This window comes from Lampetra planeri, chromosome 6 (assembly GCF_965212315.1).
Source record: "Lampetra planeri chromosome 6, kcLamPlan1.2.h2, whole genome shotgun sequence".
NCBI lineage: Eukaryota > Metazoa > Chordata > Hyperoartia > Petromyzontiformes > Petromyzontidae > Lampetra > Lampetra planeri.
In genome coordinates, this window is record NC_136112.1 from 3,685,931 (window position 1) to 3,701,042 (window position 15,112).

A 15,112-nucleotide genomic window follows, 5' to 3' on the forward strand; every position below is an offset into this window, starting at 1 on the left:
GGTGACAGTAGCAATGATGGTGATGTTGAAATGTTGATATTGGCGTTAGTGGTGCTGATGGTGATTGTGGTAATGTTGGTGGCAGAGATAATGGTAGTGGGAATTTATATCGTGGCGATGGTGGTAGTGCTCATGATGGCAAGTTCATTTGTGATGGTTATTTTGCATATAGTGGTTGTGATTGTATAGTTGTGATGGGATTCGTGTTTTTGGTGGTTGTAGTTATGGTGGTAGTAGTGATGATGGCGGTGTTAGTGATGGTGGTAGCAGTCGTGTGTATAGTGGAGATGGTGGTATTCTACATAGAGGCTATGATAGGAAACCTGGGATTAAAGATATCTCTTTCTTGGAAATGACTTTTGCAGAACAGACATTTGTCCACCCCCCCAGTGTTGACGCTCGTTACGCCCTCCCCTATTAAAGTCCCGCTCTTTACAACACAAAATAAAACAACCAAAGCGCCTGCCTCTCGCTTCGCGATGGGAAGGCAATTTTCCCAAAGAACAAATTGGGCCACTTTTTTTGTGTTCGCTACAGATTTCACCCGGCCGAACAAATACCGCCCGCCACCCAGCCACCGTGGCGTTTGTCAACGGCGGGATTCAAGGACGAATCATTTTCCGTGGTCCTTGGACGGATGGGTTTTTTTTTCGGAGTCTGTCTTTGTACGATAACGGCGTGGAGATTTCCGCCCCTCCTACGAGTAATGCACACACACACATGTATAGATACGGTCGACAAATGAACGAGATCGAAAACTTTTAGGGGCTACGATCGGGTTCGCTACGCGGTTAAGTTGCAACAGTTTTGGTTTTAGCGAGGGGGCAGGAGGGCGACGGGGAAGAGAATGGATACGAAAGAAGGGTCAGCAGACGCATTTCTAATCCTTTTTTCAATCTTGAGGATTGTTTTACCTAAAACGCTCGCTCATGTTAAATTAGTATTATTTTTAAACATATTTACGATAACGTTGTACATCCCTTTTCATTGAATGGAAGGCTGACGTTGCAGGAAATGTCTCTGATTATTCAGCGTAGACGGATGGCAGACAACTCCAACACGCTCGTCAACAACCCGGTGGCCCTTCAAAGAAAAACAAATACCATGTCTGACGTTTCGGGAAATAGTCCTTCTGCATATCACAGGTGGCAGATGGCAGAGAATTGGACTTATTCGAAGATACATTGCAGAAAAGTTTAAATGATGAAATAATTTAGGGTTTCGATGTCATTTAACTGCTTATATGTTGACCTTTCGCACACCGTACGTGGCCAACCGTGCCAATTTGGAGGTGCTTGATGAATCCCCCCCTCACCTGCTATCCCAGAAATCGTGGCTGTTTGACCTTTGACTTATTCTCAGCCTCTGCAACGTTCTTACCCACCCCTACGGGACATCTGTGAAATATATCTTTGTAGCTCATCGGATTCCTCCAGTGTAAATACATATTCTGATTCGCTCTCTTTCCTCACTCCTGTCTCATCTGCGTGTCATCTCTACCCCAAGAGCTTTATAGCTTATCGGATTCCTCCAGTATAAATATTCTGATTCTCTCTCGCTCCTCACTCTCGTCTGCTTGTCCTCTCTGCCCCCCCCCCCCACAGCAAAAACCCTTTGTCGCTATCGCCTCATTTTCTCTTCTCCTTTGAAGAAAATTATAATAAGTAAAGGAGTCCATATCTGTGTGTGTGTAAGTCGATGTGTGTGTGTCTTTTTCTCCCGGGCAACGCCGGGTACTTCCCGCTAGTAAGTAAATAATCTAAAAAGGCCCCTAGACTTGCACGGCGTCGTGAGACGTGGTCACGTTGAACTTCGCTCTAAATGAGAAACACAGCCGCGCAACAAACCTCCTTCATCATGTGGCAACATCTGGTAAAAAAAAAGAAAGCCAAGTTTTTTTGTGGTTTTTTTAAAACAACAATCCCCGTAAAGTTGTAAAGTAAAAGTGCATACGTTTAAAGACGCACAGGGGTGGGGAACTTTACTATTTTATTTCAAATTTTTACCAGATAAGCCCCACTGAGCTAAATTATAGCTCAACGAAGTGGCTTATCGCACGGAAATTTATAGCAGCCAAATACTCTATAAACGCACGTTGATTTTAAATGTGGAGGGAAACACCAGGGGACCCGGAGAAAAATCCACGCGTCCACGAGGAGAACGTACAAACTCCAAATATACAGCAGCAGGCGTCGGGGTCGGGATGGAACCCACGACCTCCTGTATACCTGCCGAGGTAGTTAACATCTCCTAGCCACCGTGACGTCCATTTCGTCGCAACAGGAATTTACAGCCACATTAATGAAAAAAGTGTCCCTGAAATAAAATTGTCGTGAATGATGAGTGATGAGACAATTACGATCGTGATGAATTTGATGATGATGATGATTGGCAAACGATGCTGATGACGAATTGGCGTGGTGATGTTGATTGATGGGGCGATGATAGTGATGCAGATGACGAAGATCTAATCTTAATCGATTGGGGTGATGATGATCTTAATGATGGTGATGACGATGATTACCTGAATTAACTCTGGCCAAGATTTGAACTTATCACACGTGCAATCTTGAGGGATCCCATCTCAGCCACTCGTGCACAGCAACACAAAGAGGGCTCTAATCACAGAGAGAGATGAGGCACGGGAACGGACATCGGGGACTCGAACTTGAAATTCCAGACTCATGTCTATCCCGGGGCAGCTCCACTGTACGAGACAAAGCCGCTGCTATCTCGGACGAAAGCCTGAGCGAGAGAGAGGGAGAGAGACACCGAGAGGGCTGGTGTCTAAACTATGCCCTCATGCTCCTCTCCATTACAGATGAGGTGTAGATGTCTCATAGCAGGCCATTAGCCACTGCATAAAACGACGGAATCATGGACACTGACAAATAATATGGACATTTTAGTTTTTAAGGTACACAGCAGCAACACGGGGAGATGCACGCTGGGAGTGACACTGAGAGCACGTGGGTCACAGAACAAACGCAAACCCGAGACATTTTGGCTGTAATTGAAAGATGGAATTCGCTAAAAGGAATGATGGCTGATGGAGAAGGCCGGTGATGGAATAGGAATCACAAATAATTCCAGCTTCGTCTGTCCCATCCGCCTGTCCGTCCCTCTGGGTGTCATTTCGTTCATCCGTTTATCTTTCCTGTTAGGTTTACCGATTTATCATTGTGTCTCTCCTATCCCTCTTGTATGGCAATTCATCCACCCATCGGTCCCGCTGTTCATTTTTTCGTTTGCACATCCATCATTTAATCTGGCCATGGCTCCCGTGATGATGGTGAGTGGGGGGGGGGGCTTCAGACAGACACATCCCCCACCCCCGTCCCTGCAGGGAGCACATGCGTGTCTGGGAGATCTGGAGAGAGAGAACCACGGCATCTGCTGCGGGTTTAACTCATGCGCATACGCAGACCACCATCATCATCATCGCCACCATCATCATCATTATCATCATCATCATTATCGCCATCATCATCATCGTCATCGCCACCATCATCATTATCGCCATCATCATCATCATCGCCACCATCATCATCATCATTTTCGCCATCATCATCATCATCGCCACCATCATCATCATCGCCACCATAATCATCATCATCGCCACCATCATCATCATCATTATTGCCATCATCATCATCGCCACCATCATCATCATCATCGCTACCATCATCATCATTATCGCCATTATCATCATCGCCACCATCATCATTATCGCCATCATCATCGCCACCATTATCACCATCATCATCGCCACCATTATCACCATCATCTTCATCATTGTCGCCATCATCATCATTACCGCCACCATCATCATCACCACCACCACCACCACCATTATTACTGCCATTCTCACCACCATCACCACAATCATCATCATCGCCACCCCGCACCTCCGATTAGCACGGTTGGCTACGTACGGTGCGAAAGAAGTTCAACATGCATGCATAATTATACCCCCTTTCTGTTGATCGAAGAACAATTAACCAGCGCCTATGAAGGACAGCACTGCACATGAGGATGAGATGTCGTGGACTCTACTCGTGATTCTGCTGGTTTACTTGGGGGGGGGGGGGTTAATTTCCTTCAATTGAGAATCACATTAATAAACAATGAGAACCTCAGTACATAAATAAAAAACATCCAGTGAGGATGATTCTAAGGGTGATGATGGATAGCGCTGATCACGATAATGACGACGATGAGGGTAGTAACGCTGATGAGTGATGCTTATGACGACGACGATGGCTGATACGGAGTGATAATGATGAAAATAGACTCTGACGCTGGTGTCGATTTGGCCGATTTGACCTTGACCTGGATTTGAACCCGTGGGGGTTCACGGCTACCCCCCCGCCCCCCGAGGGCTGTCCGCCACTCCGTGCTGCGTGGATGTTTTCGTTATGAATATTTAATTTGGTCGGAGAGCATATCTCTCATGGGGCCGTAATCACTTTCAATTATTAATCCGCTCGGCTACATCGATGACGGCCGCCTCCCTCTGCGGGTCCCACAAACAACAACAACATTCACCGCACAACAACAACAGCCAACACGCAGCAGCCGACAAATAACAACAACAACCACCACACATCAACAACCAACCCACAGCAACCGATAAATAACAACAACATCCACCACACAACAACAACCAACACGCAGCAACCGATAAATAACAACAACATTCACCACACATCAACAACCAACACGCAGCAGCCGACAAATAACAACAACATCCACCACACATCAACAACCAACACGCAGCAACCGACAAACAACAACAACAACCACCACACATCAACAACCAACACGCAGCAGCCGACAAATAACAACAACCACCACACATCAACAACCAACACGCAGCAACCGACAAACAACAACAACAACAACCACCACACAACAACCAACACGCAACAACCGACAAATAACAACAACATCCACCACACAACAACAAACAACCAACACGCAGCAACCGACAACTCACAATAGCAACAACAAAAACAACCAACACATCAGCAACAACATCAATTAATAAATAACATCACACAACAACGATAACAACATACCACCACCACCACACGAAAACACCACAAGACAGAGTTACCAACAACAATTCACAAATAACAACAACAACAACCGCCATTCGCCACTAAGTGACGGTGACGTCACCACGACGCTTGTGCCAGGCCATGTGCACCTTGAGGCCACGTCACACACCAACACCACCATCACCACCAAACAGCATCATGGCACACGGAGACATTTCCCTTTTTAATGTCTCTAAACAGCGATCATCTCACGAATTCGCCCCTCTCCCCTGCGATTCTCCCCCACACACCCCACCACTCCCCTACCACCTCCATTTGATACAAATTGGCATTGACGAGGGGGGGGGGGGGTTGTTTGTGATTCGATTTTTGGCAAACGACGATCACTTTGCGGTCTCGAGTCTCGTCTCCTCCGCGTGTGGCCGCGCTCTGCGTCCTTGATTTTTGTCCATTGCCCGTCTCGCGCGTTCTTCACGTTTGAGGCTCGCGTGGCACCGTGTCCAGCAGCAGGTCGTCGTCCGCTTCGCTGGCAACACGTCGCACAAAGAACGTCGCACGAGGAACTCGGTGAAGCATCAACTCAGCCTTTGTGCAATTTGCAACAACAACAACAACAAGAAGTGCTTATTACAGAAGCCGTTTTCTCGTGATCGCGCTCTCTTTGATTGTGATTTGCCTACGATGCCAAATTCTGTTTCTATTAGCCCGCCATAGGCTCCAAAGCCGGCGTCGAGTAGAAATGCGGTCCAGTGCACGCTCACAACTACAAACATCTCGAAAAGCCACGAATATTCACGAACGATTCCTGCTCGCACGCACCGTCGATACGCGCAGTGTCGTCAGCGTCGGAATACATTTGTAATCGATTTCATCAACGCATGCTCAGCCACGCCACTGCCACAATTGTGGGGCAGCAAGGAACACCCCCCCCTTCCCCCATGGATGAAGAACCACAGTGAGGGAAGTTCCACGCTTTTAAAACTTGCATTTCCAGACAAACTTTCACGACACGGCTAATAACTTATTACTCTGTGTTCCTTGTCAAAGCGGCTGGGCGGCTCGGCTGGTGGGAGTGAGCGGCTCGTAATTGTCGGAAGGCTGAGAGTTCGATCCCCGGTCGGGGGTCGATTCTGCTCCATGACAACTCCGGGGTCAAACAAAAAAGTTTGGAGATTGCGCGTCTCTCTCTCTCTCTCTCCCCGTGGTTGCGTGGATTTTTTTAAATCTCCGGGTCCTCCGGGTTTTCCCCTCCACGTTTAGAATCAACGTGAATAATAATTCACGCTGATAAAGCGCGCTTCACCCAGAGGTCGCACGGCTCTGCACAGATCCTAAAGCAAGCACCTCCATAACTAACGCAATTCCAAAACCTAATATAAGCACGCAGGCTCATAATTTAACCTCGGATACGATTACCCCCCATCCCACGCTCCCAAAACACATCACAAAATTAATAGTGCGAAAAGGCCTTCAAGGAAAAACATTTTCTTAATGCGGAATTTAAATAAACCAAGGGAGTCAGTGCAGATTGAATATCGGACGGGGAGTGAATTCCACAGCTTGGAGGGGGGGGGGCCCCCCGAGGTGACCCATTGACCTCGGCACACACGACAACAGTAGCCCACACTCAGACGACCCAGCAACTCGCGTCGGGACATGTGGGTGGGTGGAGGGCGTAAGATTATTTGGCCGCTCTAAATTTCCACGCGATGAAGCCACTTCGTTGAGCTATCATTTGTGGCCTGGTCGCTCCTGACCAGGAGCTGTAGCGCTCAGTGCGCCTTACTTGGTAAAATAAAAATAGTTTATAGTTTAGTTTAGAGGATTACTTTGTGTGGTTGTCTTATCGATAGACTCACCCCCACCGTAGGAATGTGGAATCTTCACAACTGGCTCAAGGCTGTATTGGATGAGCAAGAAATGGCAATTTGATTTGTAGCAGTAAGTCAACCAATGAGGACTGCAATGCAGATAAAGCGTATTTGTCCACTTTTGCTGATAGGGGAGAAATTTCGATTGAAAGTTTTCGTGACTGCAGGGATTCATCTTCTTGGTTCTTTCGGTAAAGTCACGTAGAAGGGAAATAATAAAATTACAAAAATTAAACATAATTGTTTTATTATGTTTTATTTGTATTATTTTATTAATAAAATAATAAAAATTAAACATAAATATTTTATTATGTTTTATTTTTTATTATTTTATTATTTCCCTTCTACGTGACTTTACCGAAAGAACCAAGAAGAGGGGAGAAATTCTCATGAAATGCCACGGCTGCCGTAGGACGTACTGAGGCGAACTCTGAACCGCGCCGGGATGGTGACGATGCATTCACTGTCGTGTCCTTGTCACGCCAGCGACTTGCTCCATACGTATTCCACTTTTGCAAGAGCTACGGATCATCAGCCGGGGATTGCTGCGATGTGCCACTACTACGAAACCGCAGGGTAGAGGATTCGCCGTAATCGTATCGCCCGTCTAGTAAGATATCGACGAACCGGGATTTTCGTAGATAATACATTTATTTTATATTTTTTAATATATATTTTACTTCCTGATAAATGTGAAAAAAACTACAATGAACAAAGTTGTAAATAATGACTGTGAGGTTCCCCAATTTGTGGAATTTTCCCAGTGTATAAAACTTGCGTACATGAGTGACCCCACGTACTTTGTTTGATGCTCTAGAAGGGCTCGAAAGCTGCAATGAGGCACACATACAGTGGAGTCTGTGCTGATGACGAAGACAAAATCATAAAAAGTTAATTCCTTTTAATCGTCGGCCCCCAAAATATGATGGCCTGGAGGTTGATTGATTTCACTCATACCAGTAGAGCCAGCCAAAAGTTCCAAGTTGTCTTTAGTCTCGTGCCGAACACTTACAAATTCACACGATCCCCATCATCTGTAAACCGAGTAATTTGCCCCCAACGGAGTGTGACTCTAACGCCAATATTAAGCGGAGCGGAGTTTAGCTACTGCGTATGTTCGAGCCCGTGCTGTTGTTGCGCTGGGACGGAGCGATAGCGCGGCGGGTTACCACACCGCTGCACCGTTATCCCAGCCACTTGAGTTCAATTCCCAGCCACGGCTAACATCGATGGCGAGCGATACGTGAACCGGTTCCTGAGTGCCGTCCCTCACCAGGCCACGCTGACCGGCGATAATGGCTTAAAATTTGACTGCGAGCAACTTCTCATTTCCCAACACGGAAACTGTTGCCCCTATTACGCTACCGTTGGCGTTGTGGGAAATGTTTAAAAGAAATGCCGCAGGGGAGCGGCTGTGGCCATGCAACCCAAAGCTCACGGACAGGAGCGTAAACCACCTTGCTGTGGTTGTCGCACCTGATGATGATTGCTTGTGTTGCAATCGAAACGTCGTGATTTAATTTATTTACTTTTATTTTATTTTTTCACCTACGTGACTTTACCAGAAGAACCAAAGAGTATGTTTTTTGTAGCTATTATCGCACGCTTGAGTCAGGGGGGGGGGGGGGTCAAACGGGGCACGCGCGCCCCGGCTAATTGGCGGTTAAGATCAGGCATCCGTCTCATTTGTAGACGGTCTTTTTTTTTGTTACCATAAAAAAATCCCCGCCGATGCGGTCGCCGATGTGGGGATGCGGTTGCGTGGCGTGTGGCGCGTTCGCTTGCTCACACCTCGCCCGCCGACAGTGGAAATGTTTGTGGGTTTTTTTTTACAAATAATTTTTTTTGGAATGAAACCCAACCCCCTTCCCCAAAATATTGAATGCGCCACAGACTGAGTTTATCGTCTTATCAATGGCCACGTGTCAGTGTGGGTCAGCATGGTCAGCAAAGATACACACTTTTTTTTATTTGTTGGGACCGCTTCGAACTGACGACGGAGTCACCAAGATCGCCGTACGTGTGGCGCTAATGCGTAGGACGCGTAAAAAACCTCTGGAATTGGCAAAAACAAAACGCGCCACGTTCTTTTTAGGACTGCATGAGGACAGAAAATATAATGGCGGCCTAAACGTTTCAACGGCCCTCTTTTTTTGCTCCAGTGTAAATAAACATATTAATATTGACTCCGAATTGGCATTCACAAAAAACCTTAAAGTAGTAAAAATAAATACTTCAATTATGTGTCCATCAACCGCCGGGGTGAAGTCATTCCCAACGCCGTGTCAGTCACGTGGTTTCTTTTGACCATACTTCGCCACGCTTGCTTGGCAGTGGTGGTGTTGGGGGTGGCGGTGCTGGGCAGTGCCGGGCAGTGTTGGGCTCGTACAAATGCCACTCGCCATTGATGTTAGCCATCCTCTCCACTTGGAATTCGAGTCGCTAGCTCATTCATTCTGGGACGGTGGAGGGGTGGCAGAGAGAGAGAGAGAGATTGATTCTAGATTTGAAGCTTTCGTGACTGCAAGGAATCATATTCTTAGGTTTTTTCGGTAAAGTCACGTAGGTAAAACATCAAAATTAATGAAAATAAAATAAAATAAAAACAAAAATCACGACGTTTCGGAGGCAACACAAGTCTCCGTCATCAGGTGGGACCGTCACAGCCAGATTAGCTGCATCACTTGATGCAGCTGATGACGGAGACTTGTGTTGCCTCCGAAACGTCGTGATTTTTGTTTTTATTTTATTTTATTTTCATTAATTTTGATGTTTTACCTACGTGACTTTACCGAAAAAACCTAAGAATAGAGAGAGATTGACTTGCTTTGAGCGCAATGGGGGAGATTTCCTTAATTGTTAACCCACTGTATTTCTTGTAAGCCATGGGGCAATAACCAAAGCTGTTGAGGGTTTCATTAAGATGTTCGCGATTGGTTTATGGTTTCAGAGATCACATGCTTCGCTTGTGCTTGCGCAGAGTGTTGCCCACGCAGTTCCTTATTTTTCACACACACACACGTGTATATATTTTAAAGCAATCTACGTAAAATATATTGAAATGCGAAGCCCAAAAATGATTGTTATCTTTTTTTAAATAGGTGACGTTTGAACACGTGTGACGCTGCTCGTCTGTTCACGGAGAACGGCTGCATCGCGATTTGCGGCCACGGAACGACGTTGTGAATTTATCGATTTTAAAAAAGTTAGTTGTTTTACTCCCACGTCAGAAGCGTCGAATTGCGCGTGACAAAATGATACACTTCCGTTTATACAATGTTTTTATTGTTATTTTCCTTCTGTGCATCGCACGTTTACGTAACATTAAATCCTGTCAATAATGATTGTATGTAACTTGATTTCGAGGTGCTGCAATGCACCACCATGTGCAACAAAAAATATAAACAAAGGAACCGGGCAGTTCCGTGATTTTGAATGTACATTTATGACACTTTATAAGATATGACCGATTGCTCGTATCATCACGCAGTAGCTTTCTTAAATGAGCGTTGTAGCAGGTGCCACGGTGACGAGATGTTAACTACCTCGCCTGATATACAGTAGGTCATAGGTTCGATCTCGACCCTGACGCCTGTATACTTTGGAGTTTGCATGTTCTCCCCGTGGTCGCATGGATTTGTCTCCGGGTTCTCTGGTTCTTCTCTCCACTTTTAGAATCAACGTCACGCGTTTAGAGTATTTGGCTGCTGTACATTTCCACGTGAAAAGCCACTTTGTTGAGCTATCATTTGTGGCCAGGTTGCTTCTGAAAACAAGATATATAGCTCAGTGGGCCTTACCTGGTAAAATAAAAAATAATTCATGGTTTTTCGTATGTCGACCAATGAGCACTGCAATTCATATACACATATTATAACTTGTCCACCTTTCTTGACGAGGGAGAGACGCTCAATAAAATACCACGGTCGTCGGACGGATGCTGGGATGGTGACGGTAAATTAATTTTTGTGGACATTAAACCCTGGAGATATTTTATGAAGGGCAATCTGTTACCCGTGGCTCTCCACAGGAAGGGGGCATAGAGTCAAGGATGCACTGTAGGGGGAAAAATAAAATAAAAGAACAACAGGAAAGGGAACAGAGAAAGAGAAATAATGTGAAAGTAGCGGAAAAGGATGGAAAAGGGATGGAGAAACAGGAACTCTGGGTCAGGAAAGATGAGGGTAGGGAGGAAGAGGCTCCACTAGGGCCTCCACGCTGCATGGAACGGTGTCTGTTGTCACAGCGGGTGGCGTTGAGAGGGCAGGGATTTAGAGCGGGGGTGGTCACACAGAAGTCAGGCGATTTGCGGGAGGCTTGAGCTGATTTACTGATATAGATAACAAATATTTCCTTAAACCGTTGACGATTGCCCTCGAAATGACACCCCAGGCGGAGCGTGCCGTTCGGATGATTGTGAAATGTTGACCGTGGAGTTCTCGTTTTGTGGAACTGCCCAGTTCTTGAATGGACTCGTGACCCCAAAGTGAGAATTCATCTACTCACGATGAGAGTGAATCATCCACAGGCCTCATCTTAAACTTCTATAGTGTATGCCTGTTGAATTTCTTTCGCACCGTACGTAGCCAACCGTGCTCATCGGAGGTGCGGGGAAAGGACAACAAAAGCAGTTCTAAAGAAATGAGTTTTCAATCGAGATTGAGAAAGTGCATAGCTCCAGTGGCTTCCTGACATCGGAAGGCAGAGCGAGCCATGACAATCACATAAAGCCACACTGCAGAACGAATACTACTACTAATTATAGTGGACAGCCCGTTTGTCAACCCATTACTGGATTGACGTTTCTCGCCACAAGATGTCAGTCGTGGAGGCTGCCCGCCTGTACTTCAGCATGCTTGGTCAGCGCGTGTTGGTGAATGGGGAGTCCCAGCACTTGATTTGGATGTTGAAATCTACTCATGGGGCTAGTCGTGGCTGGGATTGAAACTCGGGTTGTCGTGGTTCATAGCGTAGCGTGTGTAAACCACCGGCTCTATAGCCCCGCAGACAACATGCCACTCGAAGGCGCAGTCTGCCTGCCTACTGATAATAACCGGCTGTGAATTATCACGAATAGACTGTGAATTCTAAAGTGGTTACACACGCGCAGTGTTTACTTGGTTGTGAGTTTCTTTTTAATTGATGATTATGTAGGGGTGTCAGGGGAAGGATTCCCACCAATAGGAGGGTTAGTGGGAGGGGTGATCGAGGAGATATAAGGGGAGAACGGGCGGGAAGAAGGAGCCTTTGGCGGGAACGAGATTGGGACGGCTGGGGACAGGTGTGGATGGGAGAAAATGATTAAAAGACGAAACCCCTGCAGCAATCTTGTGTCGGCTCTCCTTTACAATTAGATAAAAAAAAACGGCGCCTTTTAACAGAAAACACATTAATCGGGAATCCCAGCACAACCTTGCGATGGCCGTCAGCTCCCAAGAACCGACTCTCTATGGATTTATTTCGCCTTCACAATGAGTGATCGGAGTGCGAGTTATGCAGCAATACTTGTATAGGGGGGTGGGGGGGTAGCAGCTTTTTCTGAAGGCTAGTGCTGTCAAAAAAACAGAACAATAGAAAACTGTGGAGGTTAGTATAAAAAAAATTAGCTTTGCTGCTGAACAATTGATATTTAAAGGAGGCTCTCTTGCAGGACTGGCTTGGCCCAGCTTGTTTGCGTTTTTTTGCAGTTTCCCCCCCCCCACTCTTCTCGTTATCTGCAACGCGCCCCCCCCTCTTCTCGGTATCTGCCACGCGCTGGGCCCACAGCCAACGCCGCCCCACACTTTCACCCTCGCGCCGCCCTGCAGATCTCTGACCGCATGGCCTTCCTGACGAACGAGGTTGCGGCTTGGTCTGACCCCCAACTCACACCCTCGGAGCTGGCGGATTGAATGACGCACGCACACACACAGTGATCGACGCATATTGGTCATCAATACTGAGTCGGGTTGTATATTGGAAGGTCATTGTTGGGTTTTCCCCCCTTCCAATTGCGGTATTTTTCCACTTATGCCGGGTAGGCCTCATGCTGTCAAAGAGACGGAGAAACTTCTGTTTGGAATTCTCGCCGAGCTGTGTAACATTGCCCCGTGCTAGAGAATGCCCTCCAGAAGTCGACTTCACAGAACTACTTCTGAGGTTCCTGCAATTGCCCATAATCCTAATGACTAGCAGTTGTGCCTTCGGTGTTGTGTACCGAGACTTCGTGCCTATTCAGAACTCTCACAGAGTAGTCCATCGCGCCGTGTATTCGCGTCATTGTCAACGCTGCCTTGTCGATTATCATGACCACCATCACCGTCATCATCATCGGCCTGCCAACCATCACACCACCATCATTCGCACAATGATTGATAGCGCGATGAAATTGACGGGAATAATTTACACAGCGGCAATACTAATGATGGTATATTATGCGAATACAGGATGCTTCAAAAGGATGTTAACACTTCTGAGAATTTGCAATAACAAAACAAGAAATGTGGCTCTGGGCTCTGGAGACCACCTGGAGAAGATTCCAGGTGTGTGTGTTGACAATGATGGAGACTCTTTGAAGTTACTAACATACATTTTGCTATCATATTACATTGTATTATCCGTTCTTTGTCCATTAAAAAAGATAGTCCCATGTAAGTGTTAACATTTTTTTTAAAGCACCCTGTAATAATACTGTAGCATAAATTAGTACACAGCCTGTATTCTTGGTTCTTTCGGTAAGGTCACGTAGAAGGGAAATAATACGTGACTTTACCGAAAGAACCAAGAACATGAATCCCTGCAGTCACGAAAGCTTTAAATCGAAATGTAGTACACAGTCTCTTTCAACGTCTGTCCACCGTGGAATAGTAGGCCAAAAGCACAATCTAAAAGGGGGGTTCTCTGGAGCCCCTCCTAGGACACCAGTGCCATGAGCGAGCAACATCAGAGCTGCGCCTTGACCATTACAATGATTGACAAAGCAGTTTGCGAGATGATGGTGATGATTGTGGATTGCAGTGCGTGCGGTGACAACCGTGCGACGGAAACCAGAGCCATCATTTGCTGCATTGCCTGCAGACATAGGCTCGGGTTCACTGAAATTGATCAAACGTCGGCCGTCGCAGCTTCCCCGCAGCCGTGTTAGCCAACGCGTGACGGGGGCGATGGGATATTGGCGGCTCTGCCATCATTCAGACTCTGTCTTCTCGACAGACCTGAGGACGGCTGCTTGCGTTGTGGCCGAAACGTCGTGAGAATTATTTTATTATGTTTTATTTGTATTATTTTATTATTTCCATTCTACGTGACTTTACCGAAAGAACCAACAAGAGGCTCTGCCATCGTCGTGATGCGTCCGTCCGCGGCGTTGCCGTTCGCAGACATGTCGCCTGCGTGTCGCAGTGGTCTCACCTGGCGCGAGTCAATGTTGATCTACTCCTGTGTCATTGCCACCTGCGTCGGTGAGTGTCACCTGGGTAGCAGTGAAGGAAGTGGGTGGTGGGGGGGGTGGGGTCGGGGTCATACGGTGAAATAAAGAAAGCACGGACAAAATCAAATGTGACCTTTTTGCCAGTATCACTGTGATGAAATTATGAGAATAGGCTTCAGCCTTTTTGGCAATAAAACAGGAGGTGTCAAGATGTTCAAACACCAAATAGGCACCTTCTGCAAGGCATCAAGCCTGCATTTACCATACGTACTTGTGGCCAAAACATGCAAAAGCAAATGTGCTCGGATAATATACGCATTGTATTTTAAACCGATTGGCCTATACCATGGCCTAGTCTCACCGGTGTTAAACCAGAGAACGCCAAAAGGCGAACATCAAAAATAAAAAAGGGAGTTTGAGTCGCAGACCTGGCAGAGGCCGAACATTAACGTTGGTGGAGGAGGTGGAAGCGATGGAGATGATAAGGTTCGGCGGAGATGCAGCTGCAAGCATTGGTCAAATTCATCTCGCGTTTTGGATCGTATTGAATTTCACCACGCTTATTTCTGGTTAAATGGACAATTACGATTACAGAGTAAATGTTGACTCCGCGTGTGTGCGTGCCCGACCGTATGCGTGCAATTTAACTACACAGACGCGTGCATTTGCGAACCACTGACGCTGTGACACAGGTGAGACTCGCTGACACACAGGTGACTCTCACCGATGCACGGGTGACACTGCAACGCAGGTCACACCAACACACAGTT

General features: G+C 46.6%; 1 protein-coding gene across 1 annotated transcript in view; it reads left to right on the top strand.

Annotated features, from left to right (window-relative positions):
- LOC144719418 (protein-tyrosine sulfotransferase 1-like) overlaps nt 1-15,112 on the top strand; it is a 44,815-nt gene that overhangs the window by 12,501 nt on the left and 17,202 nt on the right. The gene's annotated exons all lie outside the window — the stretch shown is intronic.